Source organism: Mustela lutreola, chromosome 6 (genome assembly GCF_030435805.1).
Source record: "Mustela lutreola isolate mMusLut2 chromosome 6, mMusLut2.pri, whole genome shotgun sequence".
Classification (NCBI taxonomy): domain Eukaryota; kingdom Metazoa; phylum Chordata; class Mammalia; order Carnivora; family Mustelidae; genus Mustela; species Mustela lutreola.
The window spans coordinates 12,164,679-12,190,110 of record NC_081295.1 but is presented as its reverse complement, the minus strand read 5'-3'; the positions used below and the strand labels follow the sequence as shown (position 1 = coordinate 12,190,110).

The following is a 25,432-nucleotide window of genomic DNA, read 5'->3' as shown; positions in this document are numbered from 1 at the left end:
AGGAGTGGTGAGTTGTCTGTGGAAATTCACATTACTCTCTCCCATGCTTTCCCAATAATAGTATTTTAGCTACGATCTCTCTAGTTTGGGGCAAGGAGGTAGTGTGTAATTTTCCTTAATAGTTTCCTGACAACCAGGGGCGCCTGGGTGGCTCAGTCGGTTAAACCTAAGCCTTCAGCTCAGGTCATGATCCCGGGGTCCTGGGATGGAGCCCCGCGTAGGGCTCTCTGCTCAGCGGGGAGCCTGCTTCTCCCTCTGCCTCCCCCTGCCCTTCCCCACCTGCTTGTGTGCTCTCTCTCTCTCTCTCTCTGTCAAATGAATAAACAAAATCTTCAAAAAAAAAAAAACAAACAAACAAACAAACCCAAAAACAGTCTCCCAGAAACCAAAGTGGGAAGTGGCAGTCTCCTATAATAGACGTCACACCCAGGGCCTGGATTTTCACAGGTAGCTGGGGTAGAGCGGAAAAAGCATTGGAAGACCGGGGTTCAAGTCCTGGCCCCGCCGCCTGCCTTACACCGTGATCACACCTGGGCCCGTTTCTCATTCACGAAGCTGCCTTAATCCCTGTCTTGCCCCACGTTGGGCTTTCTGTGAGCTCAACAGAGTCTGTTCCTCTCCCTCTGCCCCTCCCCCCACTCATGCCTGTACACAAGTTCTCTCTCTCTCTCTCTCTCTCTCTCTCTCTCTCTCAATAAAATGAATAAGTAAAATCTTGAGAAAAAGAAAAAGTACAGGAAAAGGAAAAGTTGTAGCTATAAAGAATGAGCACATTTGGGTCATCGGTTTGGCTTTAGGTTTTGTTTTATCTGTTCACCCAACAGATAAGTGAGTGGCCAGGCACTGTGTTGGGTGCTAGAGAAATCAAATGCCGCCACCCATTTAGAAGCTCTGAGCGTAATACTAACAGAAAGCAGGAAAGCATGGAAACCATGTGCACCCCGTGTGTTGCATGTGACTCCGTGGGCTCCCGCCCTGGCGGCTCACAGGAAGGCACCTGAAAAGGCTTCATAAGAAAGGTTAGTCTCCCAATTTTTGAAGACGGTACGGGGGTGTGATTTCACAGAAGGAAGGCGGTGGGGGACAGGGACGCAAGACTCAGAAAACCACATGAACCTCTTAAGGAGGGTGAACCGTTGTTAAGTTTGATTCCAAGTTTGCTAAGGGGGAGGGGGGACAACACAAGGGAAATGGCATCCTTTTGAGAAAGGAATGATGTGACTATAACGTGGGAGCCGTGCTACATGTTCGACTTTATCCATTAGGTTAGGAAAGATTTAAAGGCAGGTCACCTACGAGTCTCCGTTATGTTTTCTTAGGAAATCAGAACACTTTCCAAGACATACTGCTTATTAACCCTAGCTGTGAAAGATTTATAAAAGGAAAAAACTACAATGATATCCCAGAAAATCTTGGCTCTGGTTCTGAAAATCTTGAAATAAAATGTTTTCTGGAACATTAATTGGAAGACAGCTTGCTATCACCAAATTGTTAGTCTGCGGTAGAAACTCAAAACTGCTAACAGATGCCTCCTACAGATTTTTAAAATATGGAATTATTTCAGCCAGCTACCAAACCATTGATCTATGCAACTTTTTTAAAACTAGGAAATATGCGTATAAATCTACATAACTGTCCGCCTGAGGAAAAGTGTTCCTCTCTGTACTATCTACCGTAAACATCTGATTTCCAAACTGAGCCTGGCTTTGACTAGAATTTAGCTATTTAAATTAAGTCAGGAGTTTATCTAAAAGCAATTTACAGCAAGTTTTTTAAAAAAGCAGCATTTAAATGTTAGTCCTTGACTTTAGTCATGAACTACCTGTGTGACCTTGGGCGGGTTCCTTAGCCTGCCTCAGAAATGCCCGGGTTCCTGTAAGAGCCTGCCTCCTGCCTGAGCCTGAGATTTGTACCATGCACATATCATCTATATGTTGTTAGAATACTTAGGAAAACTCCCCAGTCAACCCAAAATAGGAGCGCAAGGGGAGACATTAGCATTTACGCCCTGTACTGGCGGTGCTGGAGAGAGGGGCAGCCTGAGGTAAAACACACCTGCCACCCCCCACCCCCCACCCCGGCACTCAGTCCAGCTGACCAGGGGCCTCTCTAAAAAATAAGCAAATGTATCTTTCTCCTATTTTCATAATAACATTTTTATAATAAATTCTAATCATGGACATGTTGCAAAACTTCCCTTTTGTAATTTTTTAAAATTTTGCTAAATATTAAAGAGCATCTGTTCCATTGTGTAGGTAATTATAGATAATATTGGGTCTCAGAATAGGCAGATTCTATCTTAAAATACTTTAAAAATCGTACAAGTAATGTATATGGTAGAACAAAGTACAAGGTAGAGGCAAGTATGGAAAACATAAAATCCTGAATCTGGACATGTTTTTTTATTCCTGAAAGTATAGATATTTGTTTGCCATATAGAATACATGAATGTATAGAATAAAACCCTGCAAAAAGAAAAAGGTTTTCACCTGAAACTAATAAAATCTTATGTCAGTTGTACCTCAAAAATATATGCAGAGAGAGAGGTCAACATGAAAAATTTAATTGAAGAAAAGGATGAAATAATGTATAAATATTAGAAAAGCAGTTGTTAAATTATCCTCTTAATAAAAAAACAGGGTGGTGGGATCGAGCCCCGCATCCAGCCCCTCGTTGGGCAGAATCTGCTTGAGGTCCTCTCCCTCTCCCTCTGCCCCACCCACCTGTGCTCGCGCTCTGCAAATATATAAATAAATCTTTTAAGAAAATAATACATGTAAAACATTTTTAAAAAGATAAGCTCTTTAGCGAGCCTAAGACCGTGTTGGCTGGAGGAAGCATCCGAGCTCCAGCGCACCCCCCCGCCGGAGCGGCGCTCTTCGGATCTTGCCAGCATTCGCTGAGTTTTCTTGGGCCCCGGGCTGTGTCTCCCTGAGTCTCGCCACAGACATGGGGATGCGGACGCCTGTGTGTCCAGGCGCCGATGGCAGTTTATGGTGGAGGCACCGTGGGATGTTAGTGGGCAGCTGTCATCATTCTGAAGTGTGCAGGCAGGCACGACCCTGGCCCTGAGCCCGCATGGCAGGCCCGCCGCTCGCACTGTGACAGTTTTGGGAAAACAGCTTGCAAAGGGTTCGGAGGTCAGCTCAGCGGCTAGACTCTCAAAGAGGGAAGCTGGCGAGGAGGGATGATAAAGTCAACAGTGGGATCCTGCTGATGTTTGCAGAGTGAGTCTCATCCCCGTGAAAAAGAATCAAGGTCTTTGTGCAGAAGACACTTTGGAGGAGAAGACGCAGGGTCCCCGGGGACCGTGAAAGGGTAGGACAACACTCTAGAAAGCCAGGCAGGAGGCTGCCGGTTGGCTTGAGAGGCGGCTTTGGTCAAATCCTGCAGACAGCCCCGCTGTGTCTTCAGTGTGGCTCAGAGTGGAAACAGTGAGGGAGAGGCTGGCCGCGCTGCGCAGGTGGCGGTGTCTTGCTGCACGAAGCTCCGTGTCGACGTAAGAGGGGAAATTCTAAGGAAGGTCAGAGGTCAACGAGAAGGCCCTAGTTCTTCTCAGAGTGGCCCTGGCCTTGACAAATTGCATCCCTGGGGACAAGAAGAATTTAAAGGTTGACCTCAAAATTGCTGCAAGACCCAGAAATTGTGGGGAATAGGAAGGGATTCCTGTGCTCAGAATGAGGCAAATGTTTTGATTTTCAAGCAGAAGAAAGGTAGTTTTCCTAGAACTACAGGCCAGTCAACTTGTCATCATTCCCAGCATCATGCCGAAAAGAAATCATTAAAAGGTTTGTCGGCTGTTAAAAAAAGGGGGGGGGGGGCAGATTCTGCGTCCCAAAGGCACTGGCGTAGGTTCACTAAGAATAATTCCTGCCAGAAATAAGATCGCAGCTTTTGCAGAGGGTCGTCCGATTGGCAGGTGAAAAATGTTCTGGACGCTCTGTGTCAGGATGTGAGCGAGGTGTCTGAGGAAGTCAGTAAAAATCTATTTATGGCACGGGTGGAGAGCAGCCTGGCCGGCTCGTGCCGCCCGGCTCAGAGCACTGGCTCCTGGGCCAGCGTCAACCCTGGGGGAGGGCCTGCTGGACGGTGGCCCCGATCTCACGGTAGAGCTCTGGGTGGGGCCGGGGAGGGAAACCCTCTACCTGCCGTTGCCGGACAGTGTGGAGCAGAGATCAGAAGCCACATCTTGGCGCAGAGGGCGGAAAGCAAACCCAACTGGATGCAAAAAGAAGCACCAGGACAAAAATGAGGGGAGCAAGGGACAGGATACCTGGGAATGAGGAGGAGCAGGGCTGCCATAGAGGGTCTCCAAGGAGGTATCCTTGCCGTGGCAGCGACGCCTGCATTCGCAGGGTGCACTTACAGACTGGCGCTGGCCCATTTAAAGAGTCCAAAGTGGGAGACAGATTTCTTTTTTTTCTTTCTTTTTTTAAATGATTTTATTTATTAATTTGAGAGGGGGGGAAAAGAGCATCCAGGGGGAAGAGCAGAGGGAGAGGGAGATGCAGGCTCCCCGCTGAGCAGGGACCCCCCCCCCCAACTATGCGGGGCTCCATCCCAGGACCCTGGGACCATGACCTGAGCCAAAGGCAGATGCTTAACCGACTGAGACACCCAGGTGCCCCAGGAAACAGATTTCTAACTTCAAATTTGCCCTTGTCCACTGGTTTATTACTGACTTGAATGAGGGGATGGATATCATGCATCATTAGTTAAACCAATAGGTTATGTGATGGTGGAAGAGAGAACTAAAATGTTTTATGAGTTCTGTACCTGCTTTCAGAAAACTCAGCTGTCACAAGTGTGAGATCAAGTGATCCTGCTTAGGAGGAAGCCGGGAGGGATCACGTGGCTGACTCAGTATAAGGAACGTGCGACTCTCGACCTCAGGGTCATGAGTTCAAGCCCCACATTGGATGTAGAGATTGCTAGAAATATATGTATATAAATAAAACAAGAAAACTAAAAACAAAAACAAAAAAACCATGAGGAGGAGGCAGAGGTTTAGGGTCAGACACAAGTGATGCTCAGATCCCTGCAGTGGCAGAATGTGGTTCAAGCCAAGGTGGGTGGTGATCCTTGACAGCGTGGACCTGCTCCACACAGATCAGCCCACAGCTGAAGTTTTTAATTTAGTTCCAGTTTGCATACATTAGAGATTTCATTTATTTATTTATTTATTTATTTATTTGACAGAGAGATCACAAGAAGGCAGAGCAGCAGGCAGAGAGAGGGGAAGCAGGCTCCCCTCTAAGCAGAGAGCCCAATGCGGGCCTCGATCTCAGGACCATGAGATCATGACTGAGCCAAAGGCAGAGGCTTAACCCACTGAGCCACCCAGGTGCCCTCAGTTTGCATACATTAAAGGACATGTTTCGACTGTGTCCATAGAAGAATGATCCAGATTTGGGGGAGTCTGTGCAAGTCTGACGAGGATGAGTGTGCTCACCCTGGAGAACATTTGTGCAGGTCTTCTGGCCCCTAAGATTGGGCTTCTCTTGGGTGACACCAGAGGGGTAGAGTCAGGCCGCCTGGTCCTTCCTTAGAATCCTGGGGCCAGACAAAGGCATGATGTCATTAACTGACAAGTGATGGCAAGTTTCCTGGTTCTGGTCAGTGCTGCCATGTCCATGCCCTAAGATCAGATGCTTGCCCTTGTCCTTTTGAACAGGCGAAGGGATTCAAGAGCCCTGGGAACTTTATTTGCACTGTGTGCCCATGTGGAGACCACATGGTTCAGTGGAGGATAATGCAATGGAAGAGGGACGCGGACGTCCGTCTTGCTGTCACCTGGGACCTCCTAGGGATGTATCAGAACTAACAGCCGTGGGTTGCCTTCTCTCCTGTGTCGGGACTCGGTGCCCTGGGCCCTCGCTGCCGCGGGGTGTGTTGGTATGAGCCCAGCGATGCTATGTAAACCTGAGACAGCTTCTCCCGAGTGGCACCCTGTTGAGCACCCTGGGAGATGTTCCAAAGAGGAAGCTAGAGCGAGTCAAAAGATGTGCAACTTGTCATCATTCCAGAGAGAAAGCAAGCCAGAAATTTTGACCACATTCTTGGCAACCAGATTCTCCAGAGATGATCCGCTCACGTGCGCATGGCCAAACCCAACCATGGGTTCTGGAGGCAGAGGAGCTCTTGTCAGACCGGGTTTCTCTTACGGCCTCGCAGACTTTTCCTGTCCACCCACCTGCACTGCACCAGAGACCCTCGTTGGGGGATGAAATGTTTCCTGAGTTGAGGAAACATCACCAAAATGAGGACAGACTTGGGGCGCAAATGTAGGCCGTACTTTGCAGGAGCAGTAGGGGCCAAGAGGGTCCTACCCTCAAGGAGCTGGTATGCTCATCTGTGACACCTGCTTGGAGGTCAGGAAGGGGGGGGAGGTCCTCACCCCTCCCCCCACCGCCACACTGCAGTGAAAGGTCTGCAGTCCCCTGGGGGGCCCCTTGCCAGGATTTGCTGAGACTGGCTCAGTTCAGGCAGTCATTTAAGGAAAAGGGTCGAGAGTTAAGAGCAAGGCTGCCTGAAGAGGCAGGAGTGTTTTCTTCAAAATAGGCAAAGAGGACACAGGCTTTTGACTGTGTTTAGTGGCAGGTGGTTGGAAAAGTAAGGAACAGGGTTTTTTTGAAGTTATAAAAAAATACCTGAGGGGCTCCCAGCCCCTGAGGGGCTGGCCCAGTCCATACAGCATGCAACTCTTGGTGTTGGGGTCATGAGTTCAAGCCCCGTCTGGGCACAGAGGTTACTTAAAAAAAAAAAAAAATTTTTTTTAACAAGACAACTGAACTGCCAACTTTTAATCAATTGCCTGCATCTCAAAATAGATATATTTTTCTTGTTGTGTAATACTCTGTCATAAATAGTTTACAGGCAGGGCTATGCTCAAGTTCTCCTGTGACCTGCTGGAATTTTGTTCCCTTAGCTCCCCCTGTCTCCCAGCCAAGCCACTCAAACCAAGAGTACCTACCCCTGCCCTTGCCTTCAATCCAAATTCACCCAGCTTCCTAGCCTTGGGTGTAGACTCTGCTGGCCCATCCTTCTGCTGGACCCCAAGGAGTCTGTCTACTTTAACAGCTAACTTACCAATCCTGTACAAATGATAATGTACAAACAACTGAGAGGGGTTTTGGGCGGGGGGTCCTATTTCTCAGTATATATATCATGGGGAGGAAAGAGGGAGAGATTTAGACAAGAAACTATTTAGAATCACTTTTGTTCCTGACATTTTTAGAATACCTAACACCAGATGCAAGAGGTGACTTCCTCTCGAATTCGTATTTATAAAGTGGATCAAGCTTTCCTTTTGTACACATTGTAATTTCAGAGAGGGTTCCATTTTCCAAAATACGATCCCAAACGAAGAGCATTAGGTATCAATGAAGAAAATAGCCCCTGAGTTCCTATGCAAGGAGTTTCCGTGCAGGGACTGCCCATGAGTGCCTGCATGGGTCCGAGAGAGGCTGCCTTAGTGGTCCCTCACTGGACCTGACTCATCACAACTGCTTAAAACCACTGTAGGACAAGTCTGTCCAAACAGAAGTTGTATGTATGCTAGATCAGTGGCTTTCAAAGTGTATGCCAGGATCTGTGAGGTAGGGCCATGCAGGGTCTTCCAGGGGACTGGGTGGCTGGCTTTTCTGCCTAAGCTCCTCGGCATTTGTGTGTCTGACATGTTGGGCGCTTAACGGCTTGGAACTAGGAAACTGATGATGAACTAATGCTTACGCCTTTTAGCATTCCGGCCCTAATGTGTATGACGTTAGCTGTTCCAAGCCGACGCATGGCATGTGACAAGCTGTAATTCTGCTAAGGCACAGATGTGAATTAACCTTCACTGCAAGGCAAATGGGCAGCTACGTGTCACTTTGCTGGCCCACATGACCCCCTCCACATCTGGGTCTCCACCTGGCCTTTTTCTACTCATTATCACAGACGTGTTTTAGGGGCAAGTTGCATACTGTCATGGGATTTGTAATTTGGGGGTCTGGTAACATTTGAGAAGGACCTTTCTCTGATGTTGAAGGTCTTCTGTGAAAAGGCCCAGGAGCCTGGACAGCTGGATGGGATGCAGGTGCCACAGGCCAAGCGAGGTCTGAGATGTGTTCTGGGATGTTCCATGCCCTATCACCCCGTGAGCATGTGAGGGAATTCTGGGCGGGAAACAGGCTCGGTACATGTCAGCCCTCGAACAGTGCGGATGAAGAGATTTTCTTATCCCAATTCCTGGTCAGTGCTCCTGAGAAACAGGACAGCAGAAGGCAGTCGCAATCCATATATATATATTTTTTTAAAGTCGTAGCCCATTCTATTCTGTGCTTTTACATTTGCCCAAGATAGACGTGCCTGACACTGTGCTGCTTGTAGAAAAAGAGAGTCGCCTGGTGGTTCACTCATGTGGGTCGTGTTCGGAGTTCTCTGTGAGCTTGTTAAGTAAGACACTGTGTCTTCCTGAAAGCCATTCTCCTGTTTAAAAAGACAAACAATTCAGGTGTAGTGTTTCTCCCTGATGTCAGAGTTACTACTCAGGGTGCCCGGGGGTGGCCTCGGTTAAAGCCCAGGCTGATGGCAGATGTTTTCTGTGGAAAAGCTGGTCCTCTCTGCGCTACGGTCTAGGTAAAGACGACCCCACTTGTTGCATTTGCTGCTGTCGCACTGTGCTTGTTGTGTGGACGTGGGGCCCTGGTGCCCACCTTAGTTTGTTGTTGCTTCAAGTTTTGTTTAATTTAGAGAGAGCGAGCCAGTGCGCAAGCTACAAGGGGCAAAGGGGGAGGGAGAGGGAATCTCCAGCGGACTCCCACTGAGCGCAGAGCCGGAGGCAGGGTTCCATCTCGCGACTGCGAGAACGTGACCCGAGCTGCAGCCAAGAGCCAGATGCCTCGCTGACTGACCCCCCCGAGGTACCCCAGAGTCCATCCTAGTTATCTTATGTGCACACGAGAGAAAGACCGCAGTATGGAGACAGACACACGCAACTCGGATAATTTACCAAACAGGCATGAATCCATTTCCTGGTTATGCCTTTCCAGATGCACATGAAGGATCCTAGTCTCTCTCCCTTCTTTTTCCTTTCAGTTTCACTCAGGCAACCTTCTGGTGGCTCCTTTAAACAGCAAATTCCTGATTTTAACTATTTATTCTAGATAAGGAGGTAAAGCGTAGACCTAGAAAAGAGAGATCGGATGCAGCCACAACTGCTCCAAGGGGCAGCCCGTGAATGTGGCAGGCGGGGTCTCTGCACTTACTTTTCCTGCCATCTGTCCCTCCAGCCCTGGGGCCTTGCTCTTTCAGGGCTCGATGTCCTAAGAAACTCCAGTGGTCACCTTTCCTGGGGTTGCATTTTCTGGCATCCAAGAAAAGTGAGTGGCTTGTCAGTTCCTTGACTAAGTCATGTCAATTCCTTGCCACTAATTCAGTTTGCAAATTAGTTTCTGCAGCTATTAAAAAAAAAAAAAGAAAGAAAGAAAAGGAAGAAAAGGAAAAAGCATCTGCTCAACTGGGTGGCCATATAGTCTCTCCAATTCAGTTGTGGTGACAGCTGAGGACACCAGATTGAATTTGCTTTAAGCAAACTGATATATGAAAATTGAAATTTAAAAAAAAAATGGATGATTGTTCACTTTTCAAAAGGTTCCTTTGTCTTATGAAAAAGATTATGATAGGATTTCTTTTAAAAAAGATTTTGTTTATTTGTTTAAGAGAGAGAGAATGAGCAGTGGGGAGGGACAGAGGGAAACAGAGAGAGAGAAACAAACTCTTTACTGAGCAGGAAGCCCTTGTGGGGCTCGATCCCAGGACCCTGGAATCATGACCTGAGCCGAAGGCAGACGATTAACTGACTGAGCCACCCAGGTACCCCTACAATATGATTTCCTTAAATACCAAGTTTTTCTAGTACTCTAAAAATGAAATTGAATCACTGTCCTAGATTTCTAGAGTTTACTTTATGCATGAAGGTGGCATGCCTATACAAAATATTAAAAGTCTTGTAAGTTAACTTTTAAGTCTTTTTTTTTTTTTAAGAATTTTATTTATTTGTCCAAAAAAGAGAGAGAGAGAGTGCACAAGCAGGGGGAGGGAGAAGCAGGCTTCCTGCTCAGCAGGATCCCAATGGGACTCAATCCCAGGACTGTGGGATCCTGACCTGACCCAAAGGCAGACGCTTAACCACAGAGCCACCCAGGAGTCCCTAACGTTGAAACGTATTAAAAATTTGTTATTTGATAGGTTCAAGTTTACTAAATAAGTATTAGTAGTTTTTGCTCCAGCCTCCTAGCGGAGGAAAAAGTACATCCTACCGGTGACCATTTGTATGTGCCAAATTAAAATCCAGGGCAGTAGATCCTGAGATCTGCCCCTCATTGATCTTCCAGTGTCTGTTCTTGGAAACGCAAAGGCAAACCTGTTAACCTTTGAGCTAGAAGGAGAGCTGTCCAAAGCAAGCTCCCATGTAACATTCATTCGTATTTAGCACCAGCCTGGAGCCTAGGCCTCCGTGCCGTTGAGATGATTCTCCTGCCAAAGGAACAGGTGTCACAGGCCTGTTTCTTACTCCAGAAGGTCTGGGCTGTTCGACTTCCGGGACGGCACTCAGCTTATTTCACTCCCATTCCTCCTGCCCTTCGCTGAGGAGCCGTTGAGAAGCCCCGTGCCAAGCAGTGGGGCTCCGACAACAGCAGAGACAGGCCTTGCCTTGGATTGCATGGAGCCTGCTGTCTGCTTTCCCATCCTGCAAACATGGGAGCCTATCTTAAGGGTATAGAATGGTGCCTTTGATAACTTGCTCTTTTCCTCTTGCTTTCTGCTTCTGCTCTTCTCCACAGCCTCCACCCAAGTTCAAAGCTTCAGGGTGTCCAAGTGAAGACTTATCAGGTCATATGTGAATTGTTAACAGAGATCCTTTGTTTTCCTTTTAGCTCAGTAAGGGCATACACTGAATTTTATTTATTTATTTTTTTTAAATATAGGCGTACTCAGGGATGTAAGTTCAAGCCCTGTGTTGGGCTCCACGATGGGCGTGAAACCCATTAAAAAAAAGAAAATGCACACTGATTCCTAGTTACTTGCAGTGATTCTCTCCTGTAAATAGGAATGGCCCAGAGAGAGGACACTGAGAAGGCAGGAGGAAGGAGGAGAGCAGGCTGGCTGCTGGGGTGGCGTGAAGGGAAGGATCCTGGCCCCATAATGGTGAGGCCTGATCCCCGAGGAAGGTGAGAGGCTCCGTCGGTCACAGAGGAGCTCAGCGTCAAGGATAGGAGGAAGATGCTGCTGGCAGCTGAGCTCTCCCAAGGCGTACGGGCCGGTGACTGGGCCCTCGCCCCTGAGAAGGCCTTGCAGACAAGGCGGCTGTTGCGTACAGTGTCTTCGGTGGCTGACTGAGCAATCTCAAGGTGGACAAGAGAGGGACTAGCGTACCGGGCTGGGGGAATGGAAACCTTCAGCCTCGCGCCTATAACTGAAGAGTGGCTGAGCATCAGTGCTCTGCCTTCTGTCGCCAGGGCTCCCTGAGAACCTGGGTGACAGGGAAGAATCCATATCCTTCCTGCCTCCTGTGTGATGGACACTCTGCACACAGCGCCTCACTTAATCCCTCCAGTTAGCCTCGCTGGTGGGTACTGATCCCCATTTTACAGTCGTGGATGCTATAGTCCCCCAAGGATTGCCTGCCGAGTCAGTTCCGGGGTGCACCCTTTAACCAGTGTGCTGAACTGTGTCTCCCATAGACGAGCTCCCTGGGAGGGTTCTGCCACATCCCGTGTCTACACCTGTCCGCTGGTTCACAGGAGACCGGACTTCACCGCCTATGGAAACAGCCCAGTCTGTGATGGTCCGGAAGTCTGTTGTCTTCGTGTCATTCAAAAGTCATGTTCTGTTTGGCTCATTCATGCCAAACGGCATAACTTTCCAGGATATAATATCTGAGATATTTGAATTAAATGAAAGAGGAACGTTCTAGGACAGACAGTATTTTGTTGGACAAGAGATCAGAATGTCATCTAGATTTCCATTCTTTGTGTGCCCTTGGGCAAATGGGACACATCTGAACTTCCGTTTATTTTAAAGTTTAGAATGAGAATTTTGTGCCCCGCGATCCCTTAGGTCTGTTTTAGCACTAATATGACCGTTCTGTTATGTTGGGATTATGTATGCACAAACACTAGGTGCACAATATGTGGGTGGGTATGATAGGAAAGAAAACGCGATCTCGGTTTAATGAAGGAGCCCTGAGTCCCTCATCGTAGAGATAAACTTCCCTAATAGGGAATAATTGCTTTTATTTTATTTTAATTATTCTTACACTTGGTACTTGGAAAGAGTTGACTTCGTACTGCTCTAACCTAATGGGACATCACTCCACACATTTTAAATAGGTTTTTAACTACAGAACAATGAAACATTAGCCAGTGATGTTAGAACATGTCTGCACACACTGATACTTTCAGATCTGTGCCAGCCATCCGGCTCCCATATGGGCTGGCCAGACGGATCAGCTGGACGAGGCAGATTGGGGTCTGGTATCCATGAATAGCTCTGGCACTTTCCTTCTGACGCGGCAGGGCAGACTGGTTGGGGCGTGGATCTGAAAGTCTGTGTGCAAGGACATGGTTTTCTTGATGTTGTTGCACACCACCTCGGTTAGCCCATTGGTGATGAATCCAAAGGATTCGTGCAGGAACAGATCACTCTCTGGGCAGGCTTTCTGAGGCTGACTCCGTAATCCCACGCCTCCACCTTTCGGGGAGAACCGGAGAGACAGATGAGGGCAGTGGATTCTGGTCGGTCAGCTTTGCTGATTCCTCGCAGCTCTGATGAGAGTTTTGCTGCGGAAGAAATGAAGGCAATTAATTAATTTAATTAATTAAAAAGGGGTCAGAGCCTCTCCCTAGATTCTCTTTCTCAACTGTAATTTAGAAACGATCCTTGAGGCTTTCGGCAGTTTCCAGCCTGCTGATGGGTCACTTGGAAATCAGAAGGCATTTACTTGAAGCGGGTAAAATGCAAAATAGACCACAAAGCCTTTACGTTGTAATAGAAGTTGAGTTCATTTCCGTTTCTTCATGCAGCTCGCCTGCCTGTGGCGGCTTCTCTGAGGAGACCCTCTGCCTTGTCCTTACTCCTTCCCTCTTCTGCCCCTTTATGACAGACCTGGAGACCTGGCCACTCTGTCTAGAGCAGGGTTTCTGCAAGTAAGAAAGGGTACAGCTGTTCTGGGAGCAGGTGGCCTACCCCTGCTGTCCTGGTCACCGATGGCCCCTCCTCAGCAGTCCCAGATGTGCGTCACAATATGGGGTGGTCACTTGCATGTCTGGTAGCCCAGACATATCTGGGGGGAAGCAGCCTGTCAGAGGGAAGGCACAAGACGCTTGGGATCGGCACGTTTTGCTTGAAGTGTAGCTCTGCCACCTTGTGCCACTTTGGTCACTTAACCTCTTTGAACCTGTTTTCTGGTTTGCCACATGGGATTAATGAAACTCTGCTTTGCAGGGCTGTGTGCGTTGACTCAGGGAGGTGCGTCTGTAAGTTACCAGGAACCAGCAGCCGCTGCCCCCCACCAGTCAATTACGGCTGGAGAAGGACACCTCCGTGTCCGTTTGCCTTAATTATGCCCGTTTTATAAAACAATGACTGCAGTTCAAAATTAAGTTGCAGCAAATACATCATTAATGGCAACTTGAGCTGCAGAAAACTGGTTCTAGAACTTTACCAATCGCCTTCCACTACTATTCACCTCCAGACACTACCGTGTCTCAGTTTATTTAAAAGAAAAGTCGTATTTTGTGCCATGCTGTCGTTGACAAGTGGGGGTTTTGGCCTCCTGCTCTTTACTATGAAATTATAGCCATTTTTTAAAAAAGATTTTATTTATTTATTTGACACAGAGAGAGAGAGAGAGAGAGATCACAAGTAGACAGAGAGGCAGGCAGAGGGGGTGGGGGAAGTAGGCTCCCCGCTGAGCAGAGAGCCCGATGCGGGACTGGATCCCAGGACCCTGAGATCATGACCCAAGCTGAAGGCAGAGGCTTTAACCCACTGAGCCACCCAGGCGCCCCTATAGTCATTATTAAGGAGGAAAGTGAAGCCCACTGGTAGCTGCAAATGGTCTGAGCCGGCTCTCGAAGGAGTTGGGAGCAGGCTCCCCATGAGGAGTGTCTGCTCAGCCGCAGCCGCGGACTGCAGAGCCGCTGGGTGTCCTTTTTTTGTGACGAGGCTTCAGATAGAGCAGCTTGTGTTGGGCTCTGCACCTGAAGACAGAGCTCCATGGCCCGTCCAGACCCTGGGGCCACGTGGTCCAGAACACACCGGAACGGCCCACACGGCGCATGGAAAGAGCCCAAGCGGAGGCATCCAAGCCCGCATGGCTCTGGACACCCCCCCCCCCCGCCCCCCGCATGGCTCTTTGCCACGTGACACAGGACAAGTCTCTTGTTCAGACCTCAGTTTTGTCGTGGAGGCGGCTGGATCTGTTCTGCGAGACAGGCTTCACAAGCCCCTTAATTGGCGAGGGCTGATGATAGCAACGAAACTGGGCAGAAGAACTGAATCTTCATAACAAATAACAAATTCATTGATAGTCAGTGTTATTAGCCAGAGACACCGCGTGGAGAAGAGCCAGCCCTGGCCAGGGACTCGGGACCTGGTTCCCGTTCCCGCTTGTTGGCTCGGCCACTCGCATTCCCAGGTGACATTGGGCAGGTCACCTGAGCGCTCAGATCTCCACTGCTGTAGACTGGGGCCCCCTTATCAGAGCCAGAGCGTTCAGAAATGTGAGGCACTTTGCTAGGAAGGCAGACTCCAAACAGAAGCTCTGGGACCATTTCCCCCACCCCTGAATTGTTCCTGCACGAGTAGCAGAGGGTCCCTTTTGAATGCCCACCTTTTTCAATGGTGGGTCGTTTTCCATGCTCTGATAGCAAGTCCGCCGGGTGCTTCAGATATCTGCCTCCCCAAAACGCACAGGCGTCAAAATACTTGACAATTCCATAAAAGATGTACTGTTTGCTTATTTCAAGTTTATTTATCAAGACAGAACTATCCTCTTACTTGGCAACAAAACCCACAGAAATGGAGTCTGCGTTGGTGTGTTTGTGCATGCGTTAGATCACTCTCAGACGTCCCCACCTTATACTTTAAGTAAATTTGTGTCTTTTTCGTTTTGTTCCCCAGTGTGGTCTTGGGCAACACAGATGTGTTTGACCACACAGATGCTGATTTGCTCTGGACATCAACCCTGTCCTCTTACAACCTGGCACATCTCATCCAGATTTAGGGAAACAGCTCTTGTTACTTTTGGGTTGCAGCTGCTGATAGTGAAGATGAGCTTATTTTCATTGTTGTTTTCTCTTGAATAGAGTGTAATTCAGCGTTTGAAGGGATAAACACATTAGTAAGACACTTAGAGTAAACCACAGTCGTAGAAGACGTTTGGTGCCCGTTTTTTGTGTGTGGCTCGTTCACACATTTCAGAGCCGTGTGCCTCCTTATGCCACCCACACGGTAGAAAGATGAAAAACTTAGTCCGCATTTTTCTTACCACACGTCACAGCCGGGATGCCCTCAGAAATAAATAATATATTATATAAATAAACAGTTGTTTTGGCATATCTAGGTTAGCCACAGAGGCATAAAGATCAAGTCAAAATGACTACATATAGTTTCTCAGTTGCTGAAACTGATCATTTTGTAACTAATGGGAACCAGTTGCCCCAAATTTCCAAATATTCAACCTAATTCCTGGTTGTACCTGTGGCATCTGTGAAAGTCCCATTAAACTCTTCAGTTCATTATGGTTTGAATGAGGTATGGTGAGGTAATTTGGCATCATGTTGGAAAGCATGGGCTTCGGGCCAGACTTCCGGAGTCCAGAGCTCACCTCTACAATGTGTGCGGTGGCCAAGTTACTAGTTAGCACTACTTTCCTGCGTCCAGCTAGTTGAAAGAAAGTCGTGGCTGTGTGGTATGTTCTTACAGAAGGCGTCCGCGCTCCTCTCCTTTTCTAGTATGTTCTCCATCTTTGATACCATTATTTCTTAATTTAAGAAAACCAGCATGTACCTCCCCCTCCCCCACCAAAGACACTTCTTAGATCTTAAGACAGCAGAAGATGTGGAAATGTGTATCTTCAGAAGTTTGCACCCATACAGCTTGATCACATCCTCACTCGAGATTTTAATTGACTTCCTATGCTAACAGATATTTTGCCGCTTCTCTGAACATTCACCTAGTTCAAAACTCCAAGCAGAACCTTAGGACCAGAGCGGACCAGGTCTGGGTATTTTGGAAGCCTCACCATTGCCAAGGACTGGAATGGTTACACCTGGCTGTGCTCTGTGTAGAGCCATGGAGGCAGGACCCCATGGAGCCATCAAGGTGGTTGGATTGGGCTTCATTTTAGAACTCATCCACTGAGGGCTTCTCAGTCTGTAGGCAAAGGAACGAAGAACCAGAAGTGTTAGGTGATGTTGTTAGCCCCTGGTGGGATCATATCTGAAGCCTGGGCATGCTGACTTCCAAGACAGGGGTCTCTCCTGAATAATTCCAGCTCCGGGAGAGAGATGAACACCGCATACTCTGGTTCTTCCCGCTGTGCTGGAAGAAGACACGGGATTTTAGGGCACAGAAATTCATCAAACATTGAAACATTTGCTGTTGCATGGACACCATCTCTTCTTTAGGAATTATCTTGGGGAAGAAAAAAAAAAAAACTAGGAAAACTTATTCCGTTGACCGGTGATGACCAGTTATTGTTCCTTTTGTCAACAGGCAAGGTGACGAATGAAGGTCTGGCAGCTTCCTGTGTCCCAAGCCTTGTAGAAATAAATGAGACGTGCTTCAAAGTTCTAATGTGCAGCACACCGGATCTTGTTTAAGGAAGCGTTAAAAGGAACCCGCCGTTACCTATTAAGAAGGCTCTGTGCTCTCAGGCACTGTCTCTGATTGAATCCAGAGGTTGCGAGCATGCCTCCCTGTATTACCTGTTGGAGCAGGTTTAATTTTATAAATTTTAAACACAAACTCTATGAGTTTCCAGTTCATAATTGTTCTTTTTGAGGATGCACTCAGAGGAACAGTATCACATCTGTAAGAGATATGCACTTCCGCAGGACCCGAGCTGATTGGAATGTAAATGGCGACAAACTCCATCATCCAGTTCCAGTGATGGAAAGGGCAGATGGCGAGGAAACCCTGCGGAGGGGGAAACAGTCACACTGTGTTGGAACTACAGATTATTAGAACCATAGCTTTAGTAAACCACGGCTTTTTTTCTTGAACACAACACGCATAGACTGTAGCTCTTGACTGGTGACTTTGATCCATCATGAGTCATCTCCTTGGACCTCTCAGACATTGAAAGTCTTGAGCTTTTGTTGAAAAGACAATGCAGCTTTGAGAAAATCCAGGGTTCAAGATAGCCTTCCGGGTATTTCGTTCCAGCCTTCAGTGTCCTGTTAATTACAAACGGCAGGTACCCAGGTGGTAGATGAGAAGCCTAGTGGGAGAGGAAGGAAAATGACAATGAGCGGGCATATTACATTGTCTTGTGCACATACTTTATAAGTACATTTCTTATTAGCTTCCTGTTCAGGCAGAGATTATAAAGTTTGCTGCAAGTATCCAGACCAGGATTTTGTGTTTTGGAAATTATCAGTGTTCACGAGACCTGCAGGGAAAACAGAACAAAATTATGGCAAAAACGCAAAAAAGAGCACTCTTGACACCTCAAAGAATATTTTTTATCATTCTTTGTTTTGGCTCTGTCACAAATTAAAGTACTTGGAATGCAGTAGTCTGTGGTCTCTCGAAATCGAATCCGTGAGAAACTGACACCTTCACAGAATGCTGTCACTTTGGAATTCATAATAAAAACTGAAACTAATTTGGGTTGTTAGTCATTTACTTGGTGTTGGAGCTCAGCGTGTCTTCCGTGCTTCATCTCTGCCTCGTGGCCAAGCCGTTTCTGTGGCCCTGGATCTAGACAGAGCCGCATACATGGTTTGGGTCTTCCAGTCTCTTGCCCTGAATGGCTGCCGATGTCTGGATCTGCACAACCAGCCTTTGTTGTTTGTGGAAAGGCTGAGCTCTTTACGAGGGCCAAGGGCCTTTCGATTATGCATTCTACCACGTGGATCAAAGACAGTTTCCTCCCCAGAAATATTACACCTTCACGCTCTCCCGTTTCTGACTCTACTGTATTTCCTGTTAAATGGAATATCATAGCATTACAACTTATTTTGATTCTATTTTCTAGTACATAAGTTGTAAATTGGAGAAGGCTATGGGTAATTTAGCCACAGCTACACGCTTTTTTGTTTGATTCTCTGCTGGGGTTTTGGAGTATATTTTTGTGTATTCCACAATATTCTAGTATGAAACTTTAAAACTCCAAAGAAATATAAACCTGTGAGCCTATTCAGAAATTTCAGACCTTGCTTGGCACTAAATTTGATGGGGAAATAAGAAAAGGTCCCTTTCCTTCTATGATTTGTAAGTTAAGCTGCAACTGGCAGATGTGCCGTTCAGCTCGCTCCCTGCTCCCAACCCCCTGACCCCCCCCCCAGCCAAAGGAACAGCATGGATTTGGGGGTTCCTTTTGGCCAATAAATCCGTGCATCTATAAGCAAATGATTTTGGAATGAATTTGCGCATCTAAAGCAAATGATTTTGGAATTCTTAAATTAGAGGAAAAAAGGCAAGCCAACAGGAGGTTCCAGGGGTCTTCTGTGTGGATGGGGCAGCAGAAGAAAAAGTAGAAGAGTGAACAAACTTAAGATTAGGATCAGATTCAGAACTGAGGTCACGCACAGTCCTTGCTCTCAGCCGGAGGTGTCCGTCCGACCAAGCCAATCCTTCTAAACTCCCAGGAGGTGCCTTAATAAGGACAGAGGCTGATGGTTTTGTTCCCTGGATGAATTCTCTTTTCTAAAGTCTCTCTATCACCCTCTGCCTGAACATCTGGGCAAAGCGCTCTTTGTGAATGAGCGTGAATATTGAATAGTCCACCCTCCCTCCCTCCCTTCTGTCTGCAGCAAAGGAACGCTTTCATGTACATATGTATGTCTGTATCCAGCTAGATTTTTAAATAGTATTAGGTGACTTGGCAAACTATTTGGTGTTTACACAATTAGAAAGAATCGTCGGTGTGGGTTGTTTGGTTTATAAGTAAATGCCAGCCTCTCCCTTGAATTCTAATACCAAGAGCTCATTCAAATGAGATGGTCTCAAGCAATTCCTTCGCAGTTAATAAATTCTTCAGAGAGGAAAAAACAAAACCTGAAACATCTGCTTCAGGATGCTCTCTGCTCTGGAATCGCACATAGATGACTCCTTTTATCAAAAGCAATTTGTGTGTTAGATGATTTAAGCATACAAGCAGTTAAGAAAGTGGTCGAGTTTGATGCTTTAGAAGAAAGCCTCTTCCCATTCATTATTAGTAATTTTCCTAAATCCACTGTTTCTTGATCCAATTTTTTAAATTGGGGAATATTCCAGTATCTTGTGGCTGGCATCACTGTGACCTACTTATTGTTCTATAGATAATCCCTGTAACTTCTAGTATCTGTGAGAAACCCTATGTTTATTTCTCTTATTTCTTCTCTGAGATACAAATCTCTTTCAAAGCACTTTTTAAAAGTTTTATGTATTTATTTGAGAGAGAGCGAGCAGAGGGAGAGGGAGAGGGAGCAGACTCCCCACTGAACAGGAAGCTGGACTCGGGGCTCGATCCCAGGACCCTGAGATCATGACTCAAGCTGAAGGCAGACACTGAACCGAATGAACCACCCAGGCACCCGCCCTCCCCAAAGCATTTTTTTTTAAATCTCATAAACAAAGACTTTATCTGTGGGCTTTAAGGAAATAAAGCTCATTTTCACACATTCTTGTGTTACTGCAAAAATAAATTATTTTTTAATCCAAAAATATACAAACATCAAATAACTTTTATTAGAGACAGCTTGAGAAAGAAGATTATAAAGTAGCAGAAAATATAGACACATGATATTAACTGAACTTTTTTTTTATATACAAGCTCAGGCACTGTGCTCAAATATATTTTCTAAAAGGATATTAGATACAATATTAATACAAATTTTAAAATCCACCAAAGGACCCATAGTTCTAGAAATGCCTGTGGCTTTCAGATGGCTGAGACTATCAGTATACCCAGTTGAGAAGGAACTTGAAGGCACCTTTTGTAAACTTTGCCTGGGTGATCATGGATGAAGGCAGGCCTGCTAGTGAATGGAAGTAATTGCTATTCAGAAGATTTTTTTTTTAAAGATTTTATTTATTTATTTGACAGACAGAGATCACAAGTAGTCAGAGAGGCAGGCAGAGAGAGAGAGAGGGGGAAGCAGGCTCCCTGCTGAGCAAAGGGCCCGATGCGGGGCTCGATCCCAGGACCCTGAGATCATGACCTGAGCCGAAGGCAGCAGCTTAACCCACTGAGCCACCCAGGCACCCCCAGAAGATTTTTAAAATAAAAAATTTCTTATGGAGACTGAACCAAATTCTTATTTATATGATCTTAAAGGGCACTTCCTAAAGAGCTACCTTCATATTTAAAAGTCCGTGCCCTCCATGTCAAGCAAGTTGAGTAAAGAGCCACGGCTAACATACCCACTGGCACTTCCCTCTCTCATGACATCATTCCCATCCTTTTATTACTGACAAAAAAAGGAAAAAGAGATGAAGAAAAGGAAGTCATTTTTGCCAGAAATGTCCATGTTATAAGAGTTTTGTTTTGTCTGTGTAGACATAAACACACAGACATGCGTACACTTCGTGGGACTAGAGGCCCTCATAGAAGGGTGACCAGAGTCCACTCGGGTCACGGAGAAGCATAACTTCCAAGGACGGGGCCAGCCGGGGAGACCGAGGGGAAGGAGAGGCCAGCCTGGGCTTCGGCTGCAGGAGCCCAGGGAGCTCCTGCCCAGAAGGGGACCTGCAGCCCCAGGTCAAGGCCCTCGCATCTTTGTGTGGGAGGCCTGGCCACAGCCGAGGCCCCATCTCTTTCACGCCCTCTGACCCCAGCCCACGAGTCTGGCTTTCTATTAGAATGTTGTGCTTTTGTCTTCAAATACCAATATTCCTTCGTGCATCCAACACATACTTATTTGGTCCTTTGTAGATGCTGGGTGCTGTGTGGAGATCACGGGCGGGGCCGGGAGTTAAATGATGCCCGTGTATATCATCACGATCTGCATGCTGAAAAGGAAGGCAGATGTGTGTCATACATTAAACAGAGAAGGAACGCAGAGGAGCTCCCACAGGCAGATAGAAACCACATGTTTGCCTAAAAAGGATGAGTTCTTTAGCTCAAATTTCCACTACAGAAAAAAAGAAAACAGTTCTGTTTCTCTTTTCTGCCATTTTCTAGCCAGTAACAAGTTTATCACTTATTTGGTTTTCAGAATTTTAGGATTATATTTACGTACAGTCATGGACCACTCCTATGCAAAGGGATAGTATTTCCAAGGACTTAGCTGATTTTCAGTGTCCTAGCAACAACCTTGGGGCAAGATTTCACAAATATGTTCTCAGTGGGCATTCCTCCCAGCAGATTCTAAGCAGGACCCCTCTTTTTCTGAATAAGATGGAGTAAATAAGATCGAGGAAGCAAGCACCACCATCCGTGAATCCTGCAGTGAAATCAGCATGAGAGGTGACAAGCTTCAAATGTAGTGAGCGGAAAGAAAACCTCAAACTACCCTCAAGCACATCCTAGCTCTCTCGCAGTCTTTGGGAAATTATAAATAGAACACCAGACGCTATTTCTACTATCGAACCAATAGAATTCAGAGTTTCTTGTGAGTTTCTTGTATTTAAAAAATGACAGTTAATGGTAGAAGGATAGGCTATAGTAAGAGTGGGAAGGAATAACTAGAAAGTTATGCTTGGCCCGCATTTTTTCCGAAGTGAGTTTGAATTTCCTGGGTTCATCTTAGCTGTTCCCAAACAACAAGGTAGGTTTCCCTAGATCCTTATAACAGTAAAGCAATGAACTCTAGCAGGAGGGTTGACTCGGTGTTTCTGGTCTAGTTATATGATGCTTAGATATAGTAATGTGAAATATAAAAGAGGAAAACAAAACTGATAGAACACCAGTGAATTATGGATGTCGTGCCTCATTGGCTTGTATCATTATCTCAAGCAGAAAGAGCCATCAGCTCTAAGTACAGGAATTTACCTCACTGGGATATTAGACTGGTGATACGTGGATTTGCTTTGGAAATTCAAGTGTTTCCATTCAGGCATGAACACTAGGCCCATGCAGACGACTCGTGTTACTTAAAATAAAGCAAAGTGTTAACTAAAGCCAGCGGCTACCACTAAGTCATTTGCTGATTATCCTTTCTTGGACTTTAGCCAAGACATAGCAGTCATGTTCCTTTCCGCCAAAATTCTATCTGCACTCCAATTAAAGCAGTAATTCCTCAGTATCCTTGACCATCAAAATTTTCAAATCCAGTTTCCACAAGGTAACGTCACAATAAACGCTTATTTCTAGCCTAGTGGAGGACTTCTTCAACCAACTTCCAGTTCTTAAGGAATTTGAATATATTTCTTAAAGGCTCAAAAGCAAGTGTTCTACTGGCTTGTAAGCCCACCAGTCTTTGCTCTTGCAAAAGGCCCTGGGAAGGCTCCCCAGGCTGGTCTGGGGGCAGAGGGCAGCGCCGGCTGTGGAGCCCCGTGACTAATGAACCAGCTTCTAGCTAGTATAGATATGGACGAACAGCCACTCTCTCCCCAAGAGCAGGGCAGCGAGGAACCCTACTTAATAGAAGCACCGTGCTCAGGGGATCTCAGTTCACCCCTTAAAAACGGAGTTGCTAAGTACTAGCACCCCACTTGAGTTGCCTGCACTCGCCTCCGGGAAGCTGCTTCTCATCTGACTTTTTCCATGGCCCACAGAGAAAGCAGAGTCTTTCCCTCACGTGCATCTCTCTAGCCACTCATAGCCCAGTCTTCGATTTGCTTCTTTTTCCTTCCTTTCTCTTGATTTGCACTTGGGTTATTTGCTAAGTGCTTGCGGTTGAAGATGCTTCCAAGCCCTTCATAGTGTTTCCCAAACTGGTGTGCACATGAGAATCACCTGGCCAGCTGAAAAATACAGATACGGATGCGTATGTCCCTTCCCTAAAGATTGTGATTTCTGCGGATGTCCTGCCCAGGGGAGTTTTTAAAAAGATCCCCGGGAGGATTCTAATGTGCAGACGAGTTTGGGGACTGCTGGGCTCGGGAAAAGAAAGGAAAGGCTTGGTAAGCCCGGTCCTCTGCTGTTAGTTGTGGGACAGGCCGGGGCAAGTTACTTAACCTCGCTGAGCCCTGGTTTCCTCATCTGCAGAGTGGAGATGATCATGCTGGCACTTTTCTCGGCTGCATAGGGAAAACACCGTTTGCATTAACTGATCAGTGACAGTCCGCGTCATGCACTTGGCACAGGAAATGGGGGCTGGCATTATTTATCCCGAGGGCAGAATCAAGTTTCATCCTTTCCCAAGACTCGGACACACACCGTGGATGATGAAGTCATGTCAGCTTAATGAAAGTGAAAAGGAGTAGGATGACAGCCAGGCTCAAGCGGCCACATAGCACCCTCCCCACCACCCCGACCCCACCTTCCAGCCACCGACAATTGAATTGTTCGTCTATTGCGAGCCTGCTGGAAAGAATGATAGAACCTTATATTCAGAGATAAGGCTATTGTGTACATCTGTTTTCCCATGATGGGGGGGGGGGGTCTGCCCAGGGCTTTGGGAACAGGATCTGCCTGGCAGATCAGAGAAAATCAGGGAAGTGAACACTTTCAAAAGGCCGGCTTGACTCCATGAGTCGGTGGCACATTTGCTGATGGCGCCTGGCCACAGCCCGAGGCACGTCCACGGCAACAGATGTGAAGGGAAGTGGGAGGGGGCTGTGATGGGCTCCCCCCTCCCCCGTCCTAGGCTCTCGCCCATTAGGGGCTGCCAACCGATTGTATTTTTAATCGAATAAGTCTCCTCTCCTCCGGTCGTTCTTACTGCTTTGTATGTGCGAAATAAGCAAAAATTAACTTCATTTATTTTATTTTTAAAAGATTTTATTTATTTGAGAGTGAGAGAGAGATGGTGAGAGCCTGAAGGGGGTGCAGAGGGAGAAGCAGACTCCGCCCTAAGCAGGGAGCCCGATCCCAAGACCCGGAGATCATGACCTGAGCCGAAGGCAGACATTTAACCGACTGAGCCACCCAGGTGCCCCAGCAAAAATTAACTCCATTTTAAAAATAACCACGAACACCTGGGGATGAAGGCAGTTCCTGCGCTCAGACGTTGGGGGAGGAGAGGAAGCTGACCTCATCTTGCCTTGCGACCAGGGAAGCGTCCCTGGCGGTGGAGGAGAGGGGAGGTTAGTGGCCTTCATCCCTCAGCATAGAATCCTGGCAAGGTGGAGTGTGGGAGCTGAAGGGAACCTCATCAGTCACCTGAATCCCAGAGGTTCCTAACCGTGAACACGAGGAAATTAAATGCAAGCTCGTAGGTGTATTAACGAGGGCACGGAGCTTGGTAACCCCCAGGATTAAAGACTGAGTTTATTAGTAAGGAGACCTGGACGAAGGAAGCTTGAAAGCCACTCAAGCAGTTAAGAGCCCCATGGGGACAGAGTTCCTGGGCTGCTCCCCCCAAGCCCCAGCTCCATCGGCGGGGAGGGACTGTTGGAACCACAGGCTCATCCGGCCCGGATCCCAGCCCGAGTCCCGCGGTGCTGAGCGCGTGTAGACGGCAGCTCCTCTCTCCCTTTCTCTGAGGATGCCGTGTCCCCTGGAAGCACTAGGAGGAAGCGGGAAGTGTTGTAGCTGTGGAAAGTTCTCATTATTTTGTCCCGCAAGGAAGAACCAGTCTGGCCCGGGTCCTAGCAGGGACCTGGGCGGGCCCAAAGGCATTTTGGCCACTCACTGTGCAAAGTAGGTGTCTTCGTTCTGGCTGCTGCAACAGAACGCCATCAACGGGGGTGTGCGGGGTGGGGGGGTGGCTTATGAACCCCAGAAGTGGATGTCTCTCCACTCTGGAGCCTGGAAAGTCCAAAATCAAGGTGCTGGGAGATTTGGGGTCCGGTAACGGCCAAATTCCTGCTGCGGCTGCCCCCCTTGGGGGTAGGGGGCTGGCAGGCAGCTCTCAGGGACTCTGTTATAAAGACGCTAGTCTCATTTCCCAGGGCCCTGCCCTGCCCTCCTGCCACCTCCCAAAGGCCTCCCCATCACATGGGGGATTTGGTTTTCAATTTATGAATTTGGTGGGGGTGGAGGGAAGCACGAACATTATCTAGAGCCTTAAGCAAAGGCCTAGAGGAAGAGAATGGTTTATCTTTTTCTTTCTTTTACATGATTTAGTGTTTTGCATGGGCTCATTGGGCCAGAGCGGTCTGGCAAGCTGAAAGGTTTTGACAACCGTCT

The 25,432-nt window shown here is 47.2% G+C and overlaps 1 protein-coding gene across 8 annotated transcripts in view; it reads left to right on the top strand.

Annotated features, from left to right (window-relative positions):
- SCAF8 (SR-related CTD associated factor 8) overlaps positions 1–25,432 on the top strand; it is a 225,641-nt gene that overhangs the window by 135,859 nt on the left and 64,350 nt on the right. For 3 of the 8 annotated variants that reach the window (XR_009354469.1, XR_009354468.1, XM_059176689.1), the window contains one exon: positions 16,765–17,878. The exons of the other annotated variants lie outside the window; for them this stretch is intronic. The gene's annotated coding sequence lies outside the window, so the exon portion shown is untranslated. Of the gene's footprint in view, positions 1–16,764; positions 17,879–25,432 lie in introns of those variants that run through there. 8 annotated transcript variants of the gene reach the window in all.